This window comes from Eumetopias jubatus, unplaced genomic scaffold (genome assembly GCF_037043125.1).
Source record: "Eumetopias jubatus isolate StellerSeaLion01/CBP00866 unplaced genomic scaffold, mEumJub1_p1.0 scaffold_13, whole genome shotgun sequence".
Lineage (NCBI taxonomy): Eukaryota > Metazoa > Chordata > Mammalia > Carnivora > Otariidae > Eumetopias > Eumetopias jubatus.
In genome coordinates this window covers 20,677,511-20,689,019 of record NW_028274819.1, presented here as the reverse complement: position 1 = coordinate 20,689,019, position 11,509 = coordinate 20,677,511, and the positions used below count along the sequence as shown (strand labels likewise).

General features: G+C 39.0%; 1 non-coding gene across 1 annotated transcript; it reads left to right on the top strand.

Moving 5' to 3' along the window:
- The first annotated feature begins 7,675 nt into the window (after nt 1–7,675).
- LOC114215455 (U1 spliceosomal RNA) lies at nt 7,676–7,832 on the top strand. The gene has a single exon (XR_003610574.1). It is a non-coding gene; the product is annotated as a U1 spliceosomal RNA (small nuclear RNA).
- Nucleotides 7,833–11,509: the final 3,677 nt, after the last annotated feature.

Here is an 11,509-nt window from a genome sequence, read left to right as displayed (position 1 = left end):
AATCTTATTTCCCCAGAAGGCGTTTCTATTACTGAAAATGGCATTCAGGCACTGACGACCACACATTCCCTTATTATACATTGCATAACACCAGAAAAAAAGACCAATAAAATCACTGGTCCTACTTATAGTGAGCCAACAGCATTTGGGGTAGGGTTGACTTTATGTTACATTCATATATCTCACAGATAGCATGGCTATAGATTAATTGGTAAGGCATTATGTATACATAGTTATGAATATCAAGCAATGCATTAAGAATTAGCACAAAACAGCAAAGCCTTTACATTTCTTCCTTTGCTTAATTGACTCTGTAGAGCAATTCATACTGTTAACATAGGTGTCTCTGGTAAATAATGTAATATCAAATATTTAATTGCCACCTATTCTGGGTGCCTGCCTTAGGCTGGGGTTTCTAGAAACAGACCACAAGAGAAAGATTTGTATGAAGGTTTATCAAGGACTACTCCTGATCAACACCCATCCCTGGTGATAGAAACAGGATTGGTCAGAGGGAGAAACTAAACTGCAATCTGATTGCCAATCCCTCAGGGGATTCTGGAGCTGAGGCATCCTCTCAACAGATACCCCAAACTGAGGCAAGATTGGACCTTTCTACCCACCCACCAACTAGTCAGAGAAAGAGGATTGCCCCCTGGGAATTTGTGTAGCCTGTGGCAAGTGAGACTTCTTTGGTAGAGGAAATTCCCCAAGGGGAACTCAGCTGTGAGCCTGGGCAGCCAACATTTCAGACCACTAGGGAAATGGGCATACACTTCTGAAGGAGACTCTGAGAGATGTACCACAGCATTCATCATGGTGCCTTAAATCAACATGAGTTTTCTTACCTGTAAAATAATAACCCAATCCAAATTCATTGATGATAGAATGGTTTATTAATTTTGAGGGGGAAAGCCCCCTAAATAAACCACACTATGAGGTTGAGTTGGGAGATGTGTTTACATGTGGGGTGTAAGACACATTGTCTCACACAAAAATAGGTTTTTAATAAATGTTGCCATTATGTTTCACAGAATATACCTGTGTATAGGTATTAATGATTGAGAAATTTCACCTTAATGTCTTCTAGGAAACTGAGGTAAAAGTGAGTGAATGCTTGCCCAACAATTTCCAGACAAGGAGATTCTTTTTATGAAATGCATGTCCTTGCTATTACTCCTTTGTGCTGAGGTTCTTTATGTCAAATCCCAAGAAAGATTTCAACTCACATAGAATCAACTAGAATGTCCCATGTTTTGTTTTCTTTGTGTTTGTTTGTTTTCCCTACAAATTGGCTTTTGCCTCTTTTGAGATTTCAGGTTTATGTATCCCCCATTTTCTAGGAGGGGGAAAAGAAAGACAGCATGTTCTGACAAGTCCTTTTAAATTAAAAAGGGAGTGAGTTTAAAATAGAAAATGTAATTTTAACACATGCAGATATCCCCATGCTGAGAAGACATGTATCTTTCAAACATTAAAAAAAAAGAGAGAGGAAAAAAACAATAAACACAACAGAGAGAGACCGTGAGGAAAATAAAATTAGGCCATATTGGAATGAGCACAAGCAGGCCCCTAGCAAAGCAGACACAGACACCCCTGCCCATGTGCGGCTGAGCACAAAGGGTCCGTTTTCACTGATCATCAAGTATCATGGAGACCTCTAAATATGATATTTCAAATCAGAATGAGTAAAACTGTAATTTTTCTCTCACAGTGAGTCAATACAATCTGACACATACCATTAAGTTGAAATTTTGAAAGTAGTTTTATTTCTGTTGGATGGAAGCTGGCATATTTATTTTGTGTTTTATCATTTTTGGGTGAGAGAATGATTTGTCCTTTGAGAGTTTGCTTGTGTGTGTGTGTGTGTGTGTGTGTGTGTGTGTGTGTGTGTGAGAGAGAGAGAGAGAGAGAGAGAGAGAGAGAGAGACAGAGGGAGAGACCGAGGGAGAGATTCTAGGAGAAACCAGAATAGAAAAACTCAAAGCTGCATGCACCCTCCTTTCGTTTGAGAGCAGAGACTGGGATTACTGTTTCTTCTACTTCCTGACTCATTTCCAATAGGCTTCTTTTCAACAATTGTCACAGCAACAATATTTTCTGTATAGCAAAGAGATTTCCCAATTCACCTATTTCAAGAAAGTCTGATCTCCAGTTTAACAAAAAAAAAATGAGTACAGTCTTCTGGCTGGCTACAATACAATCATGGAGAAGTATAATTTAACAATAAGCATAATCTAGAAAAGACTGTTTTACCTAGACTTGGTGTCACTAATGCTAAACAACCTGTCTACCTTGATTAATCACTCACTCACCTATGGAACAATGCATGTGTGGACATTTATTGTTTCTGCCTGCCCAAAATAGATCCTCTTTCTTCTGAAACAACACTCCAATATCCCCTTGGTGAAACATTCCTTCCTTGTCTCAGTCCTTCAGTTAACCCTGACTTTAACCACAGTTCTGGAAGTTGAGGGGTTGGGGGGGAGTATGATTATGTCTAGCCAAAAACGGACATTATTTTACTTTATAGGTTTAAGTGACCAAAAGACATTCATTCCAGGCCTTTTGTTAGAATGATCTGGAAAATGGAGCTCTCTTTTCATTGGGATAGATGAGCTTATAAAATAATTGCCAGATGCTGATGGCCATCTTAATACCATAGCACAACAGGGAGAGAGCCTGCCTGAGATTGGAATCAAGAGAAAGGAAAGCAAAGATGAAGACAGACCAAGTTCTGTAACACTAACTGGACTCAACCACACACAAAAAAATTCAGTTGCCATGCTTTTCAGTTTTGTGAGTTAACTAATTCCATTCTTTGGTTTAAGGCAAAGTGAGGTGCTTTTGTTTTCCACTTAAAATTGAAAAAGTCCAGAGGCACCTGGGTGGCTCAGTTAGTTAAGCTTCTTCTGACACTTGATCTCAGCTCAGGTCTTGATCTCAGGGTTGTGAGTTCAAGCCCCAGGTTGGGCTCCACTCTGGGCATGGAGCCTACTTAAAAAATAATAAAATAAAATAAAATAAAATAAAATAAAATAAAATAAAATAAAATAAAATAAAATAAAACAGAAAATGTCCTGATGACTTCAACTTATATTTGACATAGATTCATATTTACTTAAAAATATTTAGAGTTGTGGCTGTGAAGAATATTTGGAGGAGCTCCGCAGTTTCACTAACTCTGCCACAGGAGGGGAAGAGCTGCTAAATGATGGTGATTTGGGAGGAGAACTGGGCTGTGCACACTCTCCTTTCATTTGAGAACTGGCCTGCCCTCAGGCAGCTGCTGTTCTCTATTTGGACCATACAATCAGCATAGCGGGAAAGACCCTCTGCCCATATGGTAAGCCCATAAGGTAAATTTGCCTGTGCTGTCCTTGATTGGAAGATGGTATAAGGGTATTTATTTTAGGATTTAGAGGGGTCTGCTTGCCTAACAGTATAAACCGCAACTCTAATATAAACATTGTCATGTTGAAGGTAACATTTTGCTCTCTATTTATCTTACTCTGTGTTTATCCCTAAATTAAATCTGAACCCAGGCAGGTAAGAGAAGTGTTATTTTTTATCCCTTTATTCGCCCACCAACTCCCAATGAGATGATATGTATAAAGACACCTAAATGAACAAAACCATTGCATGATTAAGGAATACCAAAGACCTTGCTATGTCTGGAAAATATAGGACACAGTGGGAGAATGGAGGAATTGGGAGTAGGTATGTAGGCTGGGGTCAAATGATCCAGGACCTTGTGAGCTAACAAAGCTGTTGGAACTTTGTTGTATCTTCAATGTGGAGCCATTGAAGGATTTTAAATAGTGACAGTTAGATATTTTCCAAAGATTACTCCAGCTTGAATGTGAAAAATGAAAAGGAGGGCAAAGGAAAAAAGGCATAGCAAAGGTATAAAGAGCTGGTGCCTTCACCAAGGTAAGTGTCAGGAAGGCAGCACCACAGACACAGCATCTAACCCAATGCCCAACATCCCAATGGCCTCAGTGTGTGTGTGTGTGTGTGTGTGTGTGTGTGTAAGAAAGAGTCAGTAAAAGAATAGATCATCCAGATAAGAAAGAATGAAACAGAGAAATAGAGTACAATAACCGTAAGCCTGACATTAGAGGTGGATCAGAAACTTCTAGGCTTAAGAGCTCTGTTTTTCATGTTTGCTGGTTCATGAGTCATAGTTGAAACCATAGGCATGTGTTAAATTTCATAAGGAAAAATTATTCCGCTAACATTTATTGAGATCCTTTGTTATGCCAAATGCCATTCTGGATAGTGGATCTTGTTTTAGGATGTAGGCCATGGGCTTCCATCATCTAATGAGCAAACAGAGAAAAAGGGGAACTCAATGAAGACTGAGCTGGAATGATCAGAAAACCAGGAGGAAGAGCTGTGGAGGATGGTGCTTTGAAAGTCCAAGGAGGAAAAGTTTCAAGAATTTTAGGAGTCATTAAGACTCTTAATCATTAAGAGTGTCAAGTATCACAACGGAATTAATAACTTAATAAATACAAATTGTCCTTTGGATTGGTTAGGAAGTCAATGATGTTCCAAAGTAGAGTGGCAGATTATGGGGAAAAAAAAAGGTCAAGGGAACATGGATGAAGAAACAGTGAAAATTTCTTGGAAGAAGAAACTCTAAAAAGGGTTGTATTTTTATGAGCCTTGATGTTTCAATAGGAGCTCACTTGGAAAACAGAGGGAGAAAACAATCAGAGCCACATAGAGTTGCAGCCAGATAACGAGAAACTTCTTAACCATTTAGGTGTTGCATATATGTGGGCTGAATTTTAAGAATAAGAATGGGACAGACCTCTCCCCTACCTAGAAAGTAGCTCAGAAGTGCCAGGACCAAATGAAATGGTAATCTGGCCTCATTTTCCTCATCTGTAAAATGGGATACCTAATAGCCCTCACTTCATGGGTGGTTGTGCAGATAGAACTGACAGATGTAAAGCACTCAGAACATTGCCTGGGTTACAGTAAATATTCTATAAGTGTTAGCTGTTACTGCTGTTCTAATTATTACCATTATCATTATTATTATTATTATTATTATTAAAGTTAATGTCTAGAAGCTCTCTTGGGCATTAACAAACCTGAATAATTTCCACTTCCAGAGGTATCAACCATATCATCTATATTTTGTCTATTTTATATGTTTCCATATATAGAAGGCATATATTTTATAAAAACTAAGGTGCTATGATGTATGATTCATGTCAATTTTTAAGAATATAATGGCATCTGAGAATGGCATTAATGATTTTTTTTTAGTTCTCAGTGTTTAGAGAAATTTTAGATTTTAATACGAAAAGGTAGAATTTTATAATAAGCCAGAATATATTAAATTAATAATGGACTTTTATACTGTACCCTAAGCACTACAGATTCTAACTAAAAGCCTATAATTTTCCCACTTTACGTTTCATTAATTCAGAGAAAGACAGATTGTGAGGGTAGAATGCATAATGGGTCTGACATGAATCTAATCAACATGTGTTGTTATTTGGAGGAATAAAAAGAAAAATAATGCAAGTCACTTGAAATGATTTCTGTTGGCTGTGTATTCTTAACCGGCAAGCTCCAACTCTGCAACCAACTAGTTCTGTGACCTTGGGAAAGTTATAGGACTTCTCTGTGTTTAATAAGTTTGAGATATTATTGGACCATCACATCATGGAATCTTCTTCAGGGCACCATTAAAACAACAATAACAACTCTCAAAGCAGGTGTTCATTACCAGTCCACTGACAATCCCTGCCACATTCTGTCTGAAGGCCAGGGACAAAATCACACCAGGTGGCATCTGATCCAGTTAAAACATACACAGTAGCTCAGTAAGTACTCAACACTGAAAGGTTTTAGGGATACCAAAAGCCTATGGCACCTCCTCTGTCTTTTGACAGAGGTGTCCTTAATTTTATCTTTACTGAAAGCAGAGTGTATGGATAATGAGTCTCAAAGACTATTCCTTAACCTTGAGCTGAGCAGCTGGTCTTTGGCAGTCTATGTGGATACATATGGATGGAACACCATGTAAATATCTACAACTACTTGGCAACCCTGGTGGAATCACTGAAACATAGGGCCTGGGACTTAAAAGGATCTCCACAAATGCATGCTAAAAGAATGAATCTATCTGCATGGGGCATGATATACAGACTAGTAAGATCACACCCTCAGATAAAATACCAGCTCTAACTATTCTAAGTAGATTGTTTGGGAAGACTGCTTCCACCCTCTGAGCCTGTATCCTCATCTGTAAGATGGGAATGATAATACCTGCTCTGGAATATGCCGTGAGGCTGAGATAACATGTTTCTATGAATGTAGGTATGCATGTATATATAATTTATTTATACCCTGTAATAGCCAAGATCCTAGATTCTAAATTTCAGAAACCAATTCTACTTACTTTAAGCAAAGAGAGGAAAGCTTTAGAACTCAGGGATTTAAAGCTAGATTTTCAGTAAAAACAGATACTGTGGATATATGTCAAGACTCTATCTTTGATCTCTTCCTCCTTCTCTGCACCTGCTTTATACCCCATTCTCTTCTCCTAGAGAATCACAATTCTGGAGTTTGCATATTACTCTTCCAACCACCTCCAGACTAAAAGTCTCTGAGTCTTAACTTCATTTGCAAATTCATGGGAGAGAGGATCTAAATGTCCTGGTTTCAGTCAGATGTCCATCCTGGCCCAATTCACAGTGACCAGAGGATAGGCTCATGTATTACAAAAGCAACTATTAAGGGGATTGTGTAGACCATGTTGGAGACAGGCTTTCCAGGGGGAGAATCACTGTGAACTGAACAGAGGCACTGTAAGCTTAGAGTCAGTCTCTAAATTGTCCTCCCCAAAGCATTCAGAACAGAAATAAGATATGTAAAGTACCTGACACAATGCCTGGCAAATAGCAGACATTAGATAAGAGGTCATGATTACTATAAAGATGAAATATAAAGACACATCTATGTCTTCATTGAATCAGCTTTCCCTGAGCCCCCATGTTATAGTTTCAACATTGGGCTTGTGCTGGACTAGGAAGTGACAATGGCCCCGGCCATTAGGAAGCCCACTGTCACACAGAACAGGGTGACTACATTGTTCATCTCTCTTTAGTCCCCAAACATCGTCCTTTAAGAAAAGATTCCTCTTTCCAAGATATGGTAATTCTGATATGTTTTGCAACTCAAAAGAGATGTTCTTTCTATGCAATTCTCACAGTAAATTAATCTCATCTTTCTAAGCAAGTAAGCATCCTGATTTGGAGCAATTCCAAGCTCGTTTCTTTCATAAAAATATCTCAAAGGGCTTTTCAAAGGAGCATTAGTGCTGTGAGACTACTACGAAAACTGAATCAAAGGGGGAACTGAGAGAGAGAGAGAGAGAGAGAGAGAGAGAGAGAGAGAGAGACTGGGTTAGTGGATACCACATTCCCTTTTCCATCCAATGATAAAACCCCGAATAAGTGGAAAGTCTCATGTAATCAGGATTACACATCTACTGGCCATAAAGTATAAAACAAATCACCTGTATCATGTTGTCCAATTGTCACAAATTAAACACAAATACCCAAGATGAAATAGAAAAATCAGAGGTCTTAAAATACAGTAAATATGGAGAAAGAGGAGAGAGGAGTGTTCACAGGTGCGGTTCTGTGCCACAGCACAGGGAGATACCACGATCAAGAAGGTGGTTTTCCCAGGGGGAGGCTTATCCGTTGCAATCTGGATGTGCTGACCCCTGTAATTTCCCCAAAAGTGGGAAACTCAACTGCCTAATTCTTGGTGGTGGGGGGCTGCATCTGTGCTTTCCCCTGATGATTAAATGTTCAAAAGAAAAAAACGACAGTAAATACGGGTTTCTGGCCCTGGCTTCCCCATCTTCTGCATGTCTGCCCCTGGATAAGCCTCTTTGTCCTCACTTGTCCTCAGGTTTCTTATGCAAAAAGAGGGCCTTGAGTTTTAAATTTGCCACTGTTCCTATTAAAGAGGGCACGTTCTGCGTGCAGCACTGGGTGTTATGCACAAACAATGAAACATGTAACACTACATCCAAAACTAATGATGTAATGTATGGTGATTAACATAACAATAAAAAATTTAAAAAAAAAGAAAAACAAATTTGCCACTGTTCCTTTTAATTCTAAACCAGGCATTTTGTTACCTTGGCTGTGAGAGCATCAAGTTCTATTTATTTCTCTTATTTTTGGATAAAATTAATATATACATACGGTGGAGAATTTAAAAAACACAGATGTATGAACGTGATATAAAAAATAAGCCAAACTCTACCCACCAGCCTCTCCTGGATCCAATATTATTGTTTTCAGTTTTATTCTTCAGAGTCTTCTTTCTTTCTCTGCATGCATATATAATCTGTTTTGCAAAAAGGGAGTTTGGATCATGTATAAAGTGTTTATACACTTTACTTATTTATACCATGAGCATGTAGGGATGTCTATTGACATCCAGCATCCTCTGAGCATCTTAACTGCAGCTGTAGCAATCCCTGCACCAGGCACACACAGATGCCCACTCAATTTTCCAGCCTCCTTAGGAGTTAGGAAGTAGCCTGGGTGATCCAGGCTTCATCGGATGCTTGGGTCTTTCATCTGGAAGAGGGTGACATGAGGAAGGAGACTCCACGTAGAATCCATCTCTCGGCACACACAACCAAGAGGATGGAGCTTTCAGAAACAGCAGTGGTAGTGACTCAGCGGTAGGACCCAGCCTCAGAATTGAAGGTAAAACTTTCTGGTGTCACATTTAGAAATCGTGGGGCTGTGTCTGCACCAAAGACACAGCAGGGATCACACATTTTTCTTAGTTGCATGACCTCCAGTCATAATTATCTGACTAACCTCGAAATCCCTATGAGCTGATATCCTTTAGTAAATTCCCTTTGTACTTAAAGAGGTTTCTGTTTTGGGTAACTAAAAACTCTAAGTGACACAACTATATTCCTTTGTCAATAAATTCTCAGTAAAAATGCCATTTTAAGGGCAAATATGCCATCAGATACATGCGGCAATATACATTTAGTTCTTTCATTATCCATTTTCTAAATACAGTTAATGCTGGTAATCTTCCGGGAACATATTTTGGTATGTAATATTATTTGAAGCTCTAATACTTTCTCCCAGCTATTTAAGCAGTTACCTCAATCACAGCCATTGAAAAATGCTTCTATTTCCTGGATGTATATCATATATGTCAAGGCTAGCATATGCCTTTTGGTCCTATAATAATTCCGTTATTCTGTCTGTAGCCTCTGGACTTGATACAATTTTAAGCACTGTATCTTTTTTTTTTAAAAAAAGGGTTTTATTTATTTGTCAGAGAGAGCACAAACAGGGGGAGCAGCAGGCAGAGGGAGAAGCAGACTCCCCGCTGAGTGAGGAGCCTGATATGGGGACTCAATCCCAGGACCCTGGGGTCATAACCTGAGCTGAAGGCAGACACTTAACTGACTGAGCCACCCAGGTGTCCAGCATTGTATCTTTTTACTGTGTTTTAAAATATGGTAAAGGAAATGCTCCCATGATTCTCCTTTGTCCAAACTATACAGGTTACTTCCACCTGCTTATCCTTCTGAATAGTGGTATGTTTTAATGACTAAGCAAGGTTTCTTGCTGTAAAAGCTTTAAGTTCTTTATGGGGGGGGGTTATCTAGAGACGATATAAATTCTAGACATTAGCAACTCAGGATTGGTTGGAAAATGATCGTCTGGATTATGACTTCTTCAACTTTGGTGACGCCTGAATTACACAGTCTAAAGACGTCAAAGGAAAGCTGCATTTGGCATCACAAATGCTTTGCTGTTTTCATCTTCAGTTACTTGTTCCTCTTTTCTCTTCATGCCAACAGGGCTAGCCCTCCAATGTTGCTTTCGTTCTGTTCAGCGAATCCTTTCCTGCCACAGGAAGCCCTGAGATGCTTCCTTAGCAATAGATCTTGGAACAAGTGGACCTCTGCTGTTGGAGACCTTCCCCATCACGGCAAGCTGTCTCTGACTCTCTTCTATTTACCAACACAGACTTATGTTCTGGTGTCGTATTCTAATAGGAAATCTTTTGCTATGCCATGACATCTCTGGCTGGATGTGAAATAGTGCAGATAACTACAAACACTGTCATTCAAAGGCCCAGCAAATAATGCTTGATCCACGCCACATGTGAAACTCTCAACAGAGGGCCATCAGTCGGCCTGAATTGCCCCACCTTTAAAAATTATGCTTTTATTTATTTTTTGAAGGCTGGGGCAAAATAAGTTAAAATCCAATATAATCTCTAATAGAAGTGGGACTTTTGGCCCCAGGCGTTTTCTATAATCAAAGGTTCTCACATGCTGGTTCTATTTTAAACATCTGATTAATTATCTCAAGAATTATAATGATCTCAGATTTTAGTCTCTGCAATCATTTTTGGCACAGTTTAATTATTTATTTAGTAGTTACAATATGCAGAACCGGCCCTGGAAGCATAGGATTGAATAAAATAGCAAAATGAAATCTCCATTTCAAAAACAAATTGTTGGGAAAAAAAATCAAAGATTTCCGATAACTCCTGTCTTCCTATAATATATTATGGATATATTTTTCTCATCCAGAAATGGAGAAATAGAAAATGGTGGATGTCCACTAAAAGTAAAAAAAAAAAAAAAAAAAAAAATGCTGTATTTAGCTTATACACGTACTTGAATTTCTTGAAGAAGCCAGTAGAGGGCAGAAGATGCTGTACATAGGATATATTTGCATAAAAAAATCCCCTTTAAATTGAGGTCTGAAATCCTACTTCAAAGGAAAGTGAAGGTGCTTTGTGGTAACTAGTTTCAAGAGATCACAGCTCAGTCAGAATGCAACACATTGCACAATAGGGCAATTGTGATTTTTTATTTCCAACTCTCCTAAACTCTTCCCTTCTGGACCCAATAGTTTAATGAAAACAGAAAAACCAACATCTGTTCAGTCACGACATCTGCTACTTACACATTAATAATCTTGTTTAAATGTATACAGGTGAGGTTCTAGTATCAGTCCCATTTTACAGATGGAAAAACCGAAGCTTGCCCAGGTTAAATCACGGGTTCAGTGTTAGCTGTAAATCACAGCACTTGATTTTATCTGCGCCGGCCTGAATGTTTGTGTCCCCCTAAAATTCATGTATTGAAATCCTAACCCCTAAGAGTGACGGTATTAGTAGGTGGAGCCTTTACTAGGTTTGGAGGCTGGAGCCCTCATGAATGGAATTTGTGCTCTTATATAAAAGACTCCGCAGAACTCCCTTGCACTTTCCACCATGTGAAACTGTACCAGCTCTGAGCCAGGAAGAGGCTCTCACCCGATCTTGCCGGCACCCTGATCTCAGACTTGCAGGCTCCAGAACTGTGAGAAATAAATGTTTGTAAGCCACCCAGTCTGTAGCATTTGGTCACAGCAGCCCAAATAGACTAAGACCGACTCCAAAATCTACACGCCATCCACTACCAATAAAT